This window comes from Narcine bancroftii, chromosome 12 (assembly GCF_036971445.1).
Source record: "Narcine bancroftii isolate sNarBan1 chromosome 12, sNarBan1.hap1, whole genome shotgun sequence".
NCBI lineage: Eukaryota > Metazoa > Chordata > Chondrichthyes > Torpediniformes > Narcinidae > Narcine > Narcine bancroftii.
Window position 1 is genome coordinate 72,798,233 of NC_091480.1, and position 17,495 is coordinate 72,815,727.

Below are 17,495 nucleotides of genomic sequence, written 5' to 3' on the forward strand. Positions count from 1 at the left end.
TAAATGCACCCAATGACCCGGCCTCCACAACCCTCTGTGGCAACAAATCCCACAGATTAACCACCCTCCGGCTGAAGAAATTCCTCCGCATCTCTGTTCTCAAAGGACGCCCTTCAATCCTGAAGTTGTTCCCTCTTGTCCTGGACTCTCCCATTGTGGGGAAACAGCCTTTTTATATCTGCTCCGTCCCCAGCTTTCAACATTCAAAATGTTTCAATGAGATCCCCCCCTCATTCTCCTAAATTCCAACAAGTGCAGGCCAAGAGCTGTCAAATGCTCCTTGTGTGATAACCCTTTCATTCCCGCAGTCATTCCTGCGAACCTCCTCTGAACTCGCTCCAACATCTTCACATCCTTTCTTAAATGTAGGGCCCAAAACTGCTCACAACACTCCAAGTGAGTAGGGTCTCTTCATCCCCACCTTCACTGGTCAAGTTCTTCAGCTTGAACTGATGAGGAATGTTTTCCCTTGTCCCCTACAGTTTAAAGCATTGTTCAGTACATTTCAATGGGAACAGCTTCTGTCCAGATCGAAAAGCCAACCTGTCCAATCAGAAACCACTGACAGGAAAGACTAGACTCTCCTTGTTTCCCTATTGACCCTGGATCAATGTCTTTTGGATCCACGGCTGGTCTGATTGTCCGCTCGCCCGACTCTGTGGGAGCTTCTTTGTGCTGTCTTTCTCTCTATAGGTTTTGAATACAGAAGCAGGGAGGTGTTAGGAAGTTCTCCAGGGGTTTGGCAGGACTACACCACGAATATTGTTTGCAGTTTGACTACATATCCAACCAGACGAAACAGCATTTCTCTGGGCCACAGTGCACACACATAAATAATAATTATATACGTGCATAGAAAATTACAGCCCCCAATATTGTGCTAACTTGTATAAACCTACTCAACAATCTAAACCTTCCGTACCTCGCACCCAGAACCCTCTATTTTACTTGCATCCGTGTGCTTGTCTGAGAGTCTTTTAAATGTCTTAATTATACTGGCCTCCACCACCACCACCACTGGCAATGCATTCCAGGCACCCACTATTCTATATATAAAAAAACAAAAAACTTACCCCTGATGTCTCCTCTCAATGTTCCTGCCCTCACCTTATACAGATGTCTTCTGGTATTTGCTACTGTCATCTGGGGAAAAGGCTGTTCTCCCTATGTCTCTCATAAGCTTGTAGACCTCTTTTAAGTCACCTCTCAACCTTCTTCGCTCCGAAGAGAACAGTCCAAGGACATCATCTTTTGTCCACGTGCAGTACACCAACGAGCTGGAGAAACTCAGCAGCTCATGCAGCGCCCAGAGGAAGTAAAAGGTAGTCAATGTTTCGGGCCTAAGCCCTTCTTCAGGAAGGGGGGCTCAGGCTCAAAACGTTGACCGCCTTTCACTTCCTATGGACGCTGGGTGACCTGCTGAGTTTCTCCAGCTCGTTGGTGTACTGCTCTGAACCCCAGTGCCTGCAGATTTTCTCGATTATCATCTTTTTTCAGTGAGCGGTCTATTTAAGAGTCTGATAGCAGCAGGAAAGAAATTGTCCTTGAATCTGGATGTTCATGGTTTCAAGCTCCTGCTCGATGGAGAGGGGGAGAAGAGTGTGTTACTGGGGTGGGGCGGGTCCTTTAATATGTTGGCAGCTTTCCTGTTACAGTGAGAGGTGTAGAACAGGCAGGTTTAGTTACCAGGAATATTGAGGTCACTCTTTTAAAACGGAAGTGTATGGACATTTCATCTCTCACAGACTCGTGAATCTCTGGCATTTTCTGCCCCATAAGAGCAGTGGAGAGAAGACCATTGGACATATTTAAGGTGGGGATAGTAAATATTTGAAAAATCGAGGAATGGAGGGTTTTGATGAACTGGGCTACAAAGATCAATGATTAGATTGAATGGTAGGACAATCCTATTTTTGTTATTGTGAGAGAATGTTAACTCTTGCTCCAACCTGTAACATCTATCTGTATGCTTTTAACTCAAAATTCTCTTCATGCATCTTATTGTGAGGCCACTGCACACCAAGATGGGATCCAAAAGGCCAACATATTGGAAAGCAAAGCAACACGCATCTTCACCTTGAAGCAAATCGTCCTGGTCACAACCCTCAGTTCGGGACAAAAGCAGTTTTCAACTGGACGATGTTCTGAAATTTTTGTCAGCTTTCTGTGTCAAGTGCCCAGCAGCCCTTGAGAACCAACTTAATTTTTTTAACAGCCAAATCCAGAATGAACTTGTGTCCAATTGCAGTCTTTGCTTTTCTAATTAGGGTCATTCACCAAGTAGTTTTGACAGTCATCACAGTTCAAAACCTGGAGAAAGAAATCTTATGAAAGATAATGACAGTAAATAGCCTGTAATCTGGACTGCTCTGGACCAGGTTCTCGGGCTGTACTTTTAAAATTCATATTTAAGGAGGAATAAAGAAGAGATCCATTTTGATGGTTTATTCGTTAGCAAATACAGCATGCTTCATTTATCAAAACGAGCAATTTTAGAGAAAAATAAAGTCAACACGATAAAAATGTAAACAAATGTTTTTCACTACAAAAAAGTGTGTAATGCTTGAAATTATGTTTAAAAATGAACATTGTAAAAGAATAATAGTGTAGAAATGAATTTCTTTGTGATGATTAGAACATTACACCACAGAAACAGACTCCTTTGGCCCTTCTAGACTGTGCTGAACCATTTTTCTGCCTAGTCCCACTGACCTGCCCAGTCCATAGCCCTCCATACCTCTCCCATCCATGTACCCGTCCAAATTCTTCTTCAATGTTAAAATTGAGCCCACATTCATCACTTCAGCTGGCAGCTCGTACCACAATCCCACCACTCTCTGTGTGAAGACGTTCCCCCTAAACTTTTCCCCTTTCACCCTTAACCCATGTCCTCTCACACAAAAGCTCATTAAACCTAAAAAGTTTGAGAGACCATCTGGAGTTTTGGACTTTGAACTGTAGGATGATTCTGGAATGATTACACATGACTATTCTGCCTATTTGGTACACATGCCAGCTCCTTGTAGAGCAATCTGTTCAATCCCAGCAACTGCTATATCCTTACGCCCCTGCAAACTATTTTCCTGGAGTCCCTTTCCATTTCCTTTGAACACCAACAGGCTATTGGTTATAGCCAATCTTTGCATAAAAAATATTTTCACTCACATTCCCAAAATTGTTGAATCTATATATCCTGGTCCTTGTAGAATCTGCTCATGGGAAATAATGTATGACAATATTTTTTTAATATCCCATCTTGTCGAGTTCTAGAACTTTCCCTGCTGTTTTCCCCTCTTGACTTCCTCCCTCCCCTCTCCCTGTTTCAGTTCTTTTTCTCTGCATGGCCAATTCACTGTTCCTCTTTGAATTCACAGTTCCACACTTGGTTCAGGTGCTCACCCACATTTTGGTCATACCTTGATGGCCTAGCACAAAATGTCGTCTATGTGTCTTTACACTTGCTCCATTATGTACACTGTGTGACCAGCTGAGTTTCTCCAGCATTCAATCACGGTGTCTACAGACTTTTGTGTTGTACTCCACACTAAATACACCAGTTCATCTGAGTAACACACAAACTGCAGAGGCTGGAATCTAGGGCAGGAGGAACTCAGGAGGTCAGACAGCGTGTATGGGTAGAAATGGTTAGTTAGTGTCTTAAGGCACAATCATTTATCAAAACTCGATACCAGCTTATCTACTTGGTATTGATAGCAAGTGCTAAAGGGTCACAAAATTAAAAAAAGCAGCTTTTAAAAAGAGAGAGAGAGAGAAACAGAGGAAAGCAAACTCAATCAGAGACTCATTTAAGGACTCTTACTTGCGCATTTTATTGATTTTCTTTTGTTCTCTCTGCATTGCAGTTTGTTTACATTTGTTAACCTGCTTACAGTTCTTTATTTGTTTGCGTTTCACGCTGCGTACAGTTTTGCATTACCAATCAGTAGTAATTCAGCCTGGCCCACAGATAAAGAATCTCAAGGTTGTATGTGATGTTGTGTATGTACTCTGGCAATAAATCTGAAAGAGAGGAAGGAGGAGAAGGGGAGAAGGAGGAGAAGGGAAAGGGTTGTCGTGAGGGAACTTCTTCACACAGAGAGTGGGGAATGAGTTGCCAGCTGAAGCGGACTCGATTTTGACATTAAGAAAAATTTGGACAGGTACATGGACGTGATGGGTATGGAGGGCTATGATCTAGGTACAGGTCAATGGGACTAAGTGGAATAATGGTTCAGCACAGATTAGATGGACTGAAGGGCCTGTTTATGTGTAGTAGTTTTCTAAGGTTCTAAAATAAACTTCCCTCTTCCAAGTCTCCAATATTTCTCGTGCTACAAGGAATCACAGGTTCACTTCAGTGGACAGATTAACTTTTACCTAAATGCAACTGAATTTGTGTGTGCTATTGGGGTGAGGCATGTGAGGCAAGAGGCTATTTTTGGTCTGTTAACAATTGATTGAACTGACCCCTTGAGGGGTGGGGCAAGGTCGAATTTAGTTCCACTGGAATCTAATACTCAATCAGGTTAACACCCTGTTTTAGGAAACATCTTGGAAATAATTTACAGATTCTGGGGGTGAGTGAACATCTCTGACCTGTCCACCAAAGAGACCAAGCTTCAATTTGCTAGTGCTTCAGAAGGAAGCCAGGTAAAATACTGCAGATGCAGGACACCTGAAATAAAAAAGAACATTCTGGAAATACGCTGCAGATCTGTGTAGAGAAAGAAACAAGGTTAGTATTTCAAGCTAAACCACTTTTATCAGAATAGTCATGGAAAAATCATCCATCTGCTTCTCTCTCCACAGATACTGCCTGGTCTGTTGAACATTTCCAGTGTTTTCTATTTTTCTCCTTGAGACACTATTACAGCGCCAGCGACCCTGGTTCGAATCCTGTGCTAACTGTAAGGAATTTTTGCATCCTCTTCAATCCCAGCCCTCAATGTTGTGCTGACCCATGTAAACCTACACTGCACACATCTAATCCTTCCCTGCCTCATACCCATATCCCTCCATTTTTCTGACATCCATGTGCCTGTCTAAGAAAGTTTTAAATGACCCATTTGTTCCAGCCTCCACCAGCACCCTCGGCAATGCAGACACCCACTACTCTCTGAGTAAAACATCGCCTCTAAATTTTACTCCATTCACCTTAAACTGACATCCTATGGTTTTTATTATTGTTGCCCTGTGTAAAAAGGTGCTGGCTGTGCACCCTACCTAAGCCCCTGATAATCTCACACACCATTATTGCGTGTGATAGCACCCTAGAAATCCTCTTTCCACCTCTTTCCCATTTTGCTGGCATTGAGGCTCGTAGCTGGAATCGCACCAAGGTTTGCTCTCTTCCAGTGTAGATCAAGAGGAAGGAACAGTTTTCATCCAGTAGGAACGTCTCCACTCCAGTGCGAGAGCAATGAAAACGAAACACTCACACATTGGGAATCGCCAGCAGTTTCCAGAGTTTCTCAGCATGGATTTAGTTGTAAATTCAATGTCATTTTAAATTTTAATTTAGACATACAGTGCGGCAACAGGCCCTTTTGGCCCAGGAGCCCATGCCACCCAATTACACCCAATTAACCTACAACCCCTGTACAATTTGAAGAATGGGAGGAAACCGAAGCATCCAGAGGAAACCCACGCAGACATGGGGAGAACGTACAAACTCCTTACAGGCAGCGCGGGATTCGAACCCTGGTCACTGACCCTGTAACATTGTTGTGCTAACTGAGTTGCCCATTTATCCATGATATGTACTTGAGTGTAACTCAGACAAGTAGCCCTTAAGTGCATTGGGTGTATATTAAAATAAACGGCTATCAGAGATAGCAACCAGTGTCCCATGATGCTGGAAGTACAGCTTTATTCTGAGCAATTGACATCTTCCTGTCTTTGTAAAGGCAGCCAGCTGCTTCTGCCGAGCTTTATATGCAGGCAAGTCTAGAGCTCAGGGAGTTAACTCGAGTCTAGCCTCGCAGTGCGAAGTGATGTGTTGGTGTGTGACTGCTCATGTTGCTCACTGGCTGGTGGGTTTTCTTAATAAATAAAAACACACAGGAATGCTGGAGGAACTCAGCAGGTCTTGCAGCATCCATAGGAGATGTTTCGGGCCTAAAGAAGGGCTCAGGCCTGAAACGTCGGTAATAATATCTCTTTAACTCCTATGGACGCCGCAAGACTGACTGAGTTCCTCCAGCATTTCTGTCTTTTGACTACAGGCACAGCTTTTGCAGACTTCCGTGTTTCACTCTGGATGGTTTTCTTGCCAGGTCATGGTCAATGAAGCAGCTGCCCAGCTCTGCATAATCGACAGCACCCTGCTGGCCAGGCGCGATGAACTCTTCCCACTGGCCCGACAAGTAGTCCGAGACTCCGGGTACAAATACAGTCACAGGTATTCCAGGTAGGGACGGGGGCTTAATCCAGCCATGCCCCCGGTTACAAAGCACACCGCCTCACCTTACCAGCACTAATCTCACGACACTGAGAGGACACATCTCTTAAGATCTCATCTTCGCTGGAGTTTATAGTCACCAACAGGACTCTGAAGAAGTCTTTTTATTTGAATATTTTATTTTGTTTTTCATAGTCATGAAGCAATTCAAACAACCAATACCATCTTTTCTAACATTCCTATAACGTACAGTGTCTGTGTTTATCTACCCCTCCTCAAACATATAATCGTAAAAATTATACTAGTGGGGTTCACAGCCCCCACTGAAACCTAAGAAAAAACTATCTCGCTCACTAAATAACAAGGGTAAGGAATAAACAGAAAGAACTAACAAAAAAACTAAAAAAATGCCCATTGCCTGCACCATGTCCCACTTCCTTAACTCCCCTGCTGGGACAGATTTTTATTTCTCGGGGTGGGGGTGCTAGCCAATCTATATGCCCATGTATTTCCGATATGGTTGCCACACTTGAACAAATGTGCCATGTTTTCTCCTTAGATTGTAAGTGATTTTCTCCAAGGGAATGCAATCCTGCATTTCCGAATTCCATCGTGTTTTGGCGGCCCGCGGTGGCGGCGATTGAGCTAGCGCTACGGGTGGCGAGCGCAAACTAAAGCCAGCAGCCTGCGCAGCGGCACTGGCCCCAACAAGCGAACCGGCGGGTGAACAGCAAGGGCAGCTTAAAGGCAAGCAACCCCAAAATGGCCCTGGCCTTGCTGCGCAGCCAACAGACAGGGACAGCGCGTGGGGAAGAAGGGCATCGTTATGCAGGAAAGTACCCGCGCGCAGCAAAACCCACTTTTGTTATGCATGTTGTGACATCAGCCAAGGGGTGGCCACGGCGGAAACAGTGTAAGTGTAAAAGTCAGGCCTGAGTCTTAATAAAACTCAGGGCTTAACCTGACTACACTACGTGTGTGTGTGTCTTCTTTTGAGTAGCGCGCGGCTATAATTGGTGACCCCCGAAGGTTTAGACGGCATCTAAACCCAGCGATAAGCGAACAGGCAGCAGTCAAAGTGGTCGCTCTCAAGCTGCCGACCATTTGGACAAATCAACCACACGTGTGGTTTGACCAGGCTGAGGCACAGTTCCAGATCCAGCAGATCACAGCAGAATCCACCTGGTACTACCACATGGTGTGCGCCCTGGACCAGGACACAGCAAGCCACGTGGCCAACTTCATCCAGGAGCCCCCATCGGAAGGTGCCTTCAAGGGCTTTCTGATTGAGACCTTCAAGCTCTCACGGTGTGAGAGAGGGGCATGTCTTCTCCACCTGGACGGGCTAGGGGACAGGCCCCCGTCAGTCCTCACGAAAGAGATGCTGGCCCTCCTAGGCAAACACGAGCCCTGCATCATGTTTGAGCAGGCATTCCTGGAGCAAATGCCCAAGGACATCCAATTGCTCCTGGCTGACACGGATTTCAGCGACCCCCGGAAAGTTGCAGCATGTACGGACGCTCTGTGGAAACAGAAGAGAGTGTGCTCGGCATCTGTGGGGCTCATCACTAAAGCCTGCAGCCAGACCTGTGCAGAGCTGCTGAGAGAACAGCAGCAACCCAGAGGAGGTGATCCAGATGATCAGGCTGCCATGCATGTTTCAGGGAAACGCTGGGGTCAGCTGTCGCTAATGGCCATGACGGCTACCCACCAAGGCAGCCTCCTGTACACTTGGGACCGCCAGTCCGGACAACGCTTCCTCATGACAGGACACCAGGAACAGGCAGTCGGGCTGGGCCCTACGCTGAGGGCTGCCAACAGCAGCACAGTCTGGACCCATGGTTCCCACAAGGTCCAACTGCAGTTTGAAGGCAGCTTCTTCTCGTGGGTGTTCGTGCTGGCTGCAGTGGAACAGCCGCTCCTCGGGGTAGACTTCCTGCATGCCCACAGGAAGTTTATTGGTCCACAGCAAGACTTTTCAAAACTTCCCTCTCAAAGATGCCAGGCTCCCAGCACTCCACCTGGACTCTGTACAGAGATCGGACAATGAGTATGCTAGGATCCTGGCCAAGTTCCCTGCAGTGCTCATCCCCTAATTCACCATGGTGATGCCCAATCATGGAGTACAGCACCATATCCTGACCCAGGGCCTGCCGCTCCACACAAGTGTTTCCGTGCTGTAAACGGTTATATGGTTATATGGTTAAGGGCAAGACACCTTCCTCCGGAGATGTTGCTGCTGGCAAAGGAGGAATTCAGGAAGCTGGAGGAGCTCAGCATCGTACGGCGGACGGATAGCCCCATGGGCTTCTCCCCTGCACATGGTACCCAAAGCAAATGGGGGCTGGAGACCATGCAGCGATTACTGCTGGCTCAACGAGGGCCACAACACTGGATTGGTACCCTGTGTCGCACAGCCAGGACTTCATGGCTAACCTGCACAGGGCAAAGATTTTCTCCAAGGTGGACCTTGTGCGGGGATATCATCTGATCTCGGTACACCCCGATGATATCCCCAAGACTGCCATTATCACTCAGTTTGGCCTCTTCAAATTCCTCCAAATACCGTTCGGGTTGAAGAACAGCGCACAGACCTTCCAGCGGCTAATTGACACAGTGGGCCAAGACCTGGATTGGCAAGAAGATACCCTGCCAGGAGGTTGGTGTCACTGCTAGACAGTGATCAGTCTCCAGTTGCCCTTGAGGACATGTGGTGCCCCTACTTCTTGACCCATTACAGTCTACATGCTCCACCATTATGATCCTGAACAGGCTGTTCAATCCTTTTGTGTCTCCGCCAACCAAACTAGTTGTACTCCCTGCGCTCTGCAGCTCTCCGTCAAAGGCACTGAAACGCTTTGGCACTACCAGCTCCAGCTAAGTTTATAATGCGTCGAGGGTTTCTGGCTTCATTGACCCATCAGGCCAGGAGCTCCAGACTTTAATTTCACTCTGATCCATTTATTGTACCCTGTTTCCCAGGACTGGTGTTTTTACCCAACCACCAGCTTGTTCCTACTGTAGTTTACCCATGCCCGGAGTCCATTGTATTTAAAAAGGTTAAAAATAGCCAGAGTCCAAATCAGTGCCCTGGGTTAGTGGGTTCTTGCTGTTCACCCTGTTGAGATCCCTCATAATTCCATAAACAAAGTTGCATTAGCTGGGGTTGTGGGATGCGATGGTGGGGTTTGGGAACTTTACCAAACACCAGTGAAGAACAAGGCATGTTAAAATCCCAGCAGGGTTCCATTCTCCCAACGTCCCAGCCAATGTAAGCCTTAAATTCAGCGAGTCACTGATCTGTTGTTGTTTAGAGGGGAGGGCCATCTCATCCAACATTATAACAACATTGTATTTAGTCGGATATCAAAACATTAAGGGCCACGAAGTTATGAACCATGCTACTTGAATGCAGGTTTTATTTGTCCCTTTCTATATTTTAACATTTTATCTGTGGGGCAGTCCCCCTCAGTTTTTGAACTGAGAGTTAGGATAAAAGTGCTCGAATCTTCGAGTGGGATTGTAGTTTGAACCCAGGACATTGCAACTTAGGCAGTGGTGCTAATTCTATGCTCTGCTGACCATATATATCGAGGACACTGGCCCTCAGGACCACTTTCCACAAAGCATTCTCTATCCAAATCTTACTGACCAAAGCTTTCAAGGAAGCCATCAGAATGTGGGCTGGACAGTTAGCACAGTGGTTAGTTCATCGCTATTCCTGCACCAGCGAATCCGGCACTACCCGCAAGGAGTTTTCCAGTTCTCCTCGTGCTTTCCTCCAGGTGCTCTGGTTTCCTCCCACCCTCCAATTAAAAAGGGACAGAGTTTGTGGTCAAGTAATGTATTTACCACAGCTCATGGGCTAGTGGGCCAGAAGGGGTCACAGCACTGATTTACCACAGCTCATGGGCTAGTGGGCCAGAAGGGGTCACAGCACTGATTTACCACAGCTCATGGGCTAGTGGGCCAGAAGGGGTCACAGCACTGATTTACCACAGCTCATGGGCTAGTGGGCCAGAAGGGGTCACAGCACTGATTTACCACAGCTCATGGGCTAGTGGGCCAGAAGGGGTCACAGCACTGATTTACCACAGCTCATGGGCTAGTGGGCCAGAAGGGGTCACAGCACTGATTTACCACAGCTCATGGGCTAGTGGGCCAGAAGGGGTCACAGCACTGATTTACCACAGCTCATGGGCTAGTGGGCCAGAAGGGGTCACAGCACTGATTTACCACAGCTCATGGGCTAGTGGGCTAGAAGGGGTCACAGCACTGATTTACCACAGCTCATTGGGCTAGTGGGCCAGAAGGGGTCACAGCACTGATTTACCACAGCTCATTGGGCTAGTGGGCCAGAAGGGGTCACAGCACTGATTTACCACAGCTCATTGGGCTAGTGGGCCAGAAGGGGTCACCACTTGTAACAGCACTGATTCACCACAGCTGACAAACAAATAAATAATATACACTCACTCGTTTCTTTCAGCCACCATAAAGACCACTTTCTTTTCATTATTCCCTAGACTCAACATTGCATTCTTCAACTCCCCAAACACCACCCAGCTAAACTCCTCTGACCTTCTCATTGTCTCACTGCCACACAGGTGATCCTGATGCTCTCACTCTCCTCCTCCTGCATCTGAGATTCACCACCCATATACTGACGCTTAACACACCCGCACATGTGCGCTATTACCGCCACGCATCATATCACTGACATTATCAGCAGTGGGCGGCATTGCTCCTGATGAAGGTAAGCACGCTACTGCGACAGGACTGTTACCGTGCTCTCAGATGTTTATTAAAAAAAAAAGAAAAATATTTTAGAGGTATGGAGACACAGCATGGTAACCAACCCTTCCAGCCCACGAGCCTGCGTCTCCCAAATACAGCCATGTGACCAATTAAACTACCAGTCCCGTATGTCTGTGGAATGTGGAAGGAAACCAGAGCTCCCAGAGGAAACCCACACAGACACGGGGAAAACGTACAAACTCCTTAGAGACAGTGGCAGATTTGAACCCCGGTCACTGGCGCTGTAACAGCATAGCGCTAACTGCTACACAAACTGTGACACCCATTTTTCTTTGGCTGCTTCTGTTACATATAAATATTGGAGATGGAGAAATGCAGTGGTTCGACTGACAGCTTGACCTGTCAGTGTATTGGCAAGAGGTCATGGGGTAAAACCTTTGCTCTACAGCCCAAATGGATCCTATAAATGAGGGAGCCGTTGCTTAATCATTTCCAAAATTACTGGGGTTGTTTTTAATATTTTTAGATCCAAGTTTATAGATACACCAATCCCTAAACGACCACGGCTGGATCCTAATGGGCAGTTTCTACGTGATGAAGTGCACACACGGACGGTGCAGGCAGAGCTGATGAAACTGAAGAGGCAGGTGAGCGTAACTGGGCATTTGAGAGTCCTACAGCCCGGGACTGAGTCGGTCTGGATTTTTGGATTTTCCGTATTCTTGGGCAGTACATTTAAAATTCAAATCTAAGGAGCATAAAAACAGGTAAATTTTGATAGTTTATGAACAAAATTTTTTTTCATATAAAATACAAAGTACAAAAAAATAAATATTTGTATTACATTTTCGCGGTATCCACGTGATCGCTGGTTGCCACTGTGCATCTGTGGAGCCTAAGAAACGCAAGCACATAAAAGGCGAGAGTTTTTGAGAAGTCCAGATTCTCGGACGGTCTGGATTTCTGGCATCCAGATTTTGGACTTTTACTGTACTGGGGTCTGCACATGAGGACCCACGCTGGCAAGGCCTGGGTGTGTGAGAGTCCTGTGGGCATATGCACTTTGACCAAAGACCCCGGGAATGAAATTGAGAAGGAAGTAAAACACGAAAGTCCGTAGACGCCGTGGTTGAAGTAAAAACATGATGCTGGGGAAACTCAGCAGGTCAAACAGTGTCCTTTATGTAGCAAAGATAAGAATACATCACCAACATTTCTGGCTCGAGCCCTTCATCAAGGTATGGACAAAATGTCATTAGGCAGGCATCCACTATGACCTTATCAACTTCATTCACTTCGCGGCCAACCTCCGCCCCATAAAACATAGAACACTACAGCACTCTCCCCTTTCTGGATCCGTCTGTCTCTGTCTCAGGTGATAAGCTTTTCACCAACACAAACCCACCAACTCCCGAGACTACACTTCCTCACACCCTGTTCCCTGCAAGGGTTCCATCCCCTTCTCGCAATTTCTCTCTTGCCACCACATCTGTTCCCAAGATGAGGTCTTCTAGTCCAGATCTTCCGAAATGTCTGCCTTCTTCCACAAATGTGGCTTTCCCTCCACTACCATCTACTCAGCCCTCGCCCGCATCTCGTCTATTCCCTGCTCATCTGCCCTGGCCCCCTCTGCTCCCAGACACAACAAACATAGAATCCCCTTCATCCTCACCTACCACCTCACCAGCCTCTGCATCCAACACATTATCCTCTGGAATTTCCAGCACTTACAACAGGATCCTATTACCAGACACATCTTCCCCTCTTCTCCCTGCCTTCCGTAGGGATCGCTCCCTCCATGACTCCCTCGTGCACTCATCCCTCCTCACCAATTGCCCTCCAGCACCTTCCCCTGAGGCCACAGGAAGTACCACACTTGGGCCCATACCTCCTCCCTCACCAGTCCAGGGCCCCAAAATGGCCTTTCAAGTGAAGCAACATTTCACATGTATCCTCAGGACTGATTTACTGCATTTGGTCCTCCCTTTGTGTCCTTCTCTACATCGGAGAGACCGGTCACAGACTGGGAGATCACTTTGCTGAGCACCTTCGCTCTGTCCGCACCAGTGATAGAGGCCTCCCAGTGTCCCACTCCCATGCTCACATGTCTGTCCATGGCCTTGTGTACTATCCCACTAAGACCACCCACAAATTGGAGGAACAACACCTGATTTTCTGTCTGGGGACTCTCCAGCCAGATGGCATTAACATTAACCTCCGGTTTCTGCTAACTTGCTCTCCTCTTCCCCTTCCTTCCCTTTCCCTGGCAGCTCTCCACCCTCTTCTCTCTCTATTAACCGAGCCATCCCACCTCCCTCCCTATGACCTTCTGCCTTTGCGACCACACCTCCCCCTTACCCTTTTATGCAGACGTCTGTGGACATTTTCCACACCTTGATGAAGGGCTCAAGCCTGAAACGTCGGTTATGTATTTTTACCTTTGCTACATAAAGGACACTGTTTGACCAGCTGGGTTTCTCCAGCAGTGTGATTTTACATGAAATTGAGAACCTTCCTCATTCCAAGGTGTACTGTCTATGTCTTTGCTGCACCGTGTCACATGGACCTGCAAAAACTACCCTGGAATGGGTTGTCTCACACTTGGGTATCTGAGGGCTCGCTCTCACCACGGGAAACAGTGCTTTGCTTTCCCTTTCAAGTCCCTGACCCAATTAAGATACTTGATTGGATTAGGTTAGAGATACAGCACAGTAACAGGGCTTTCCAGCCCACGCTGCTGATCAACTCCCATGTGACCAATTAACCTACTGACCCCATTGGTCTTTGGAACATGGGAGGAAACCTACGCAGACATGGGGAGAAGGTATAAAGGTCCTTACAGACAGCTCCGGATTCAAGCCTGGGTCAGTGGCGCTGTAATAGTGTTGCGCTAAACTCTATGCTAACCGTGCAAATTACCTGCTAAACAACAGGGGGTTTTACTCTGGAATCCTCAAACCTTACTGATTGCATGAGCAAAAAACAAAAGTGACCCAGGTGCGAGGAACGTATTGCTGTGGACATTGTTCCTGCCACCATCTGTCACTGAGTAGGAACACAGAACTGGGCGGCACAGAAACTGGCCTGTCAGTGCACTAAATCTTTTCTGCTTGTACATAATCCATATCCCTCCATTAGCTGTACTTTCCTGTGGCTATCTAAAAGCCTCTTCAATGCTACTGTTGCGTCTGCTTCCACCACTAGACCAGCCACCCCGTTAAAATTCCTTTCAATCAATGACATTTTTACCCTGAGATTCTGACTGTCTACCTTATCATAATTTTATAAACCTCTTATCCCAGTGGTTTTCAACTTTTTTCTTTCCTCTCACATATCACCTTAAGTAAACCTTTACTAACCACAGAGCACCTATGGTATAGAATGGCACAGGTGCTCTGTGGTTTACTTAAGGTGGTATGTGAGTGGGGGAAAAAAAAGGTTGAGAACGACTACTCTGTCCAGATTCGCCTCAGCCTCTGACACTTCAGAGAAAACAACTCGTTTGTTCTTGTAGCTCATATCCTTGTGGAAAATCCCTCTGACTCCTTTCCCCTCCTCGTCCTTCCTGTAATAGGGGTGAGGAGAATTGTACACTTGGCCTAGCTGGCAGTCTCTATTCAAGTCAGAGGGAGAGGCGGGGAATATCGGAGGGAGAGGCGGGGAATATCGGAGGGAGAGGCGGGGAATATCGGAGGGAGAGGCGGGGAATATCAGAGGGAGAGGCGGGGAATATCGGAGGGAGAGGCGGGGAATATAGGAGGGAGAGGCGGGGAATATCGGAGGGAGAGGCGGGGAATATCGGAGGGAGAGGCGGGGAATATCGGAGGGAGAGGCGGGGAATATCGGAGGGAGAGGCGGGGAATATCGGAGGGAGAGGCGGGGAATATCGGAGGGAGAGGTGGGGAATGCCAGAAACACACAGCGGGTCACGTAGAGAGAGAAAACCATAAGCAGAGTAAACAATTCCCGGCAAGGATCTATGGTCAGAGGTTCACCAGTTCAGGACATACTCAAGAGATGGAGTGCACGAGAAAGTACCCTGAGGGTGCAATACACTATTGAGGTGCCAACCATTGGACAAAAGTTCAACCGAGACCACATCTGTCTCTCTTGGGAGGATGTAAAACACATGGTTTTGAAAAAGAGCAGGGGCGTTTCACGATATTCTTTTGGCCAATATTTATCTCTCACTCAAATCACGAAAAATACCTTGACTATCCTTTTGGGCTCAGGCCTGTTGTTGCGTGGCCAGCTGAGTTTCTCCAGCACATTTGTGAATTGCATTAACTCTGCTACTGCCACCTGTGGGAGATTGCAGTGTGTCTGTTAAGTGTCACAGCACTTTCAAAATGACTGCAAGCTGCCCAGGGACTTCCTGAGGTGGTAGTCTTTTTATTTTAAACGCGGGCTTGGCTGCAGACACAGAGATTAGCTTGGATTTACATGAAGGAGAGATGAATTGTGTTTCCCTCTCTTACAGGAGCGGCTATTGGAGATTCAGGCCATGCTGACGGGCATCTATCAGAAGCAGGAAACTCTAAAGTCCAAGATCATTCATGAGGAGCTGAGTCATAATGTGGCTGAGGTCCACGAGCTGCAGGTGTGTTTTCTTCCACAGCGCCAAGAGAAAATACTTCCCCTTGTCCTTTGGGAGGGGGCATCCATTAATCCTATTGTTTCCACAGGCCTTGGAGGTGACTGGTGATCCTGGTCTTGAGCACGACTGATGTAGTGACACACTGTCAGATCCCTTTTTGTTTGAAGTAAAAGCTCAGTTCCACCCTCACAGGTGGATGTAAATAAAAGCTCCGTAGCAGTAATGGAGGGATGACGGGGGAGTTCTCGCTGAGCTCTGAGTTGTTGGAATCACTGAGGTGGATGACACTGGACGATGGATTTTTATGATGGAGAACTTCAAGCTGAAAGATCATTTTAGATTTGCTGCATTACGTAGGAAGTTGGAGAAACAGAGAGACCCCAAGATAGTCTGTTCTTGCTCTATTGATGTGTAAGCTCTCATTATACTGATTAAAATGGTTAAATTAATGTTCATTGAATTTACCCTGTTTAATCACATCATAATACTGACACATTGTGTTAGTTCAACTGACCTAAAAATGTTCTGCCACTGATTTTCATTTGTATTCATAGAAACATAGAAAAATAAGTGCAGGAGGAGGCCATTTGGCCCTTCAAGCCTACACCACCATTCAATATGATCATGGCTGAATAGTACCCGGTTCCTGCCTTCTCCCCATAACCCTTGATCCCCTTAGCCACAAGGGCCAAATCTAACCTACTCTTAAATATAGGCAAGGAACTGGCCTCAACTACTCCCTGTGGCAAAGAATTCCACACATCCCCCACTCTCTGAGAGAAGAAATTTTTCCTCATCTCAGTCCTAAAAATACTTCCCCCTAATCCTTAAACTGTGACCCCTGGTTCTAGTTTTTCCCAGCATTGGAAATAATCTACCTGTGTCTAGTCTGTCTAAACCCTTAAGAATTTTGTGTTTCTATAAGATCCCCCTTCAATCTTCTAAATTCCAAAGAATACAAGCCTAGTCTATTCAACTTTTTCTTCATATGCAATTCAGTATCTGATGCCTCTTGTGTCAGTGTCCAACAATAGTCGGCCGGCATTGATGGATTCCAGTTACCCTGATACTGCTTTTCCACAGTCACAATGTCCTGGTGAAAACTTTCACCATGTTTGTCACTGACGGCACCAAAACCAGTAGGGAAGGAGTTCAATTGCGAATGAGAAAATGAATTTTCAATGACATGTTGCACTTCGTGGTTTTGTATTCTTTTTTTTTTTTTTTTTTTTTTTTTTTCAAAAGACACTGTTTATCTACATGTGTAGTTATCTACGATTAACTACACAAATAGAAACTTGGACAAATCCATTAACTTTTGAAGTACACGATAAAGAGAAGTAATGACTTTAATGTCACTTATATAAATAGATGTTAAACTAGAAAATAACAGTTATTCTAGATACATGTATTTTCCTGTTCTAATTTCTATCCATGATGTATTCTCCTGGAACAAAGAGAAAAGGCCGGGCTTTTGACACATCATTTAAGCTGAAATTGATTGTTTACTATGAAGTTTTTGTAATGCGCCACTTTTTTCCTCACATTGCAGTGCGGTAATGGTGATCACCATGCGAAACAGCCTGTCAAAGTGGCACTTCCATGATGTTTTTGGGCCAATAAAGGGGGGAGATTTTCTCCCTTTCCCTCTCAAAAAATTGGGTATACCCAAAACGCATATTTACAGTAAATCCCTTACTTCATAGAATGCAATCGTACTGGTATTTTTTTAAAAAAAAC

The 17,495-nt window shown here is 46.3% G+C and overlaps 1 pseudogene; it reads left to right on the plus strand.

The window, feature by feature from the left end:
• The window catches only part of LOC138747536 (NGFI-A-binding protein 1-like), a 53,481-nt pseudogene that overhangs the window by 27,193 nt on the left and 8,793 nt on the right, over positions 1 to 17,495 (plus strand).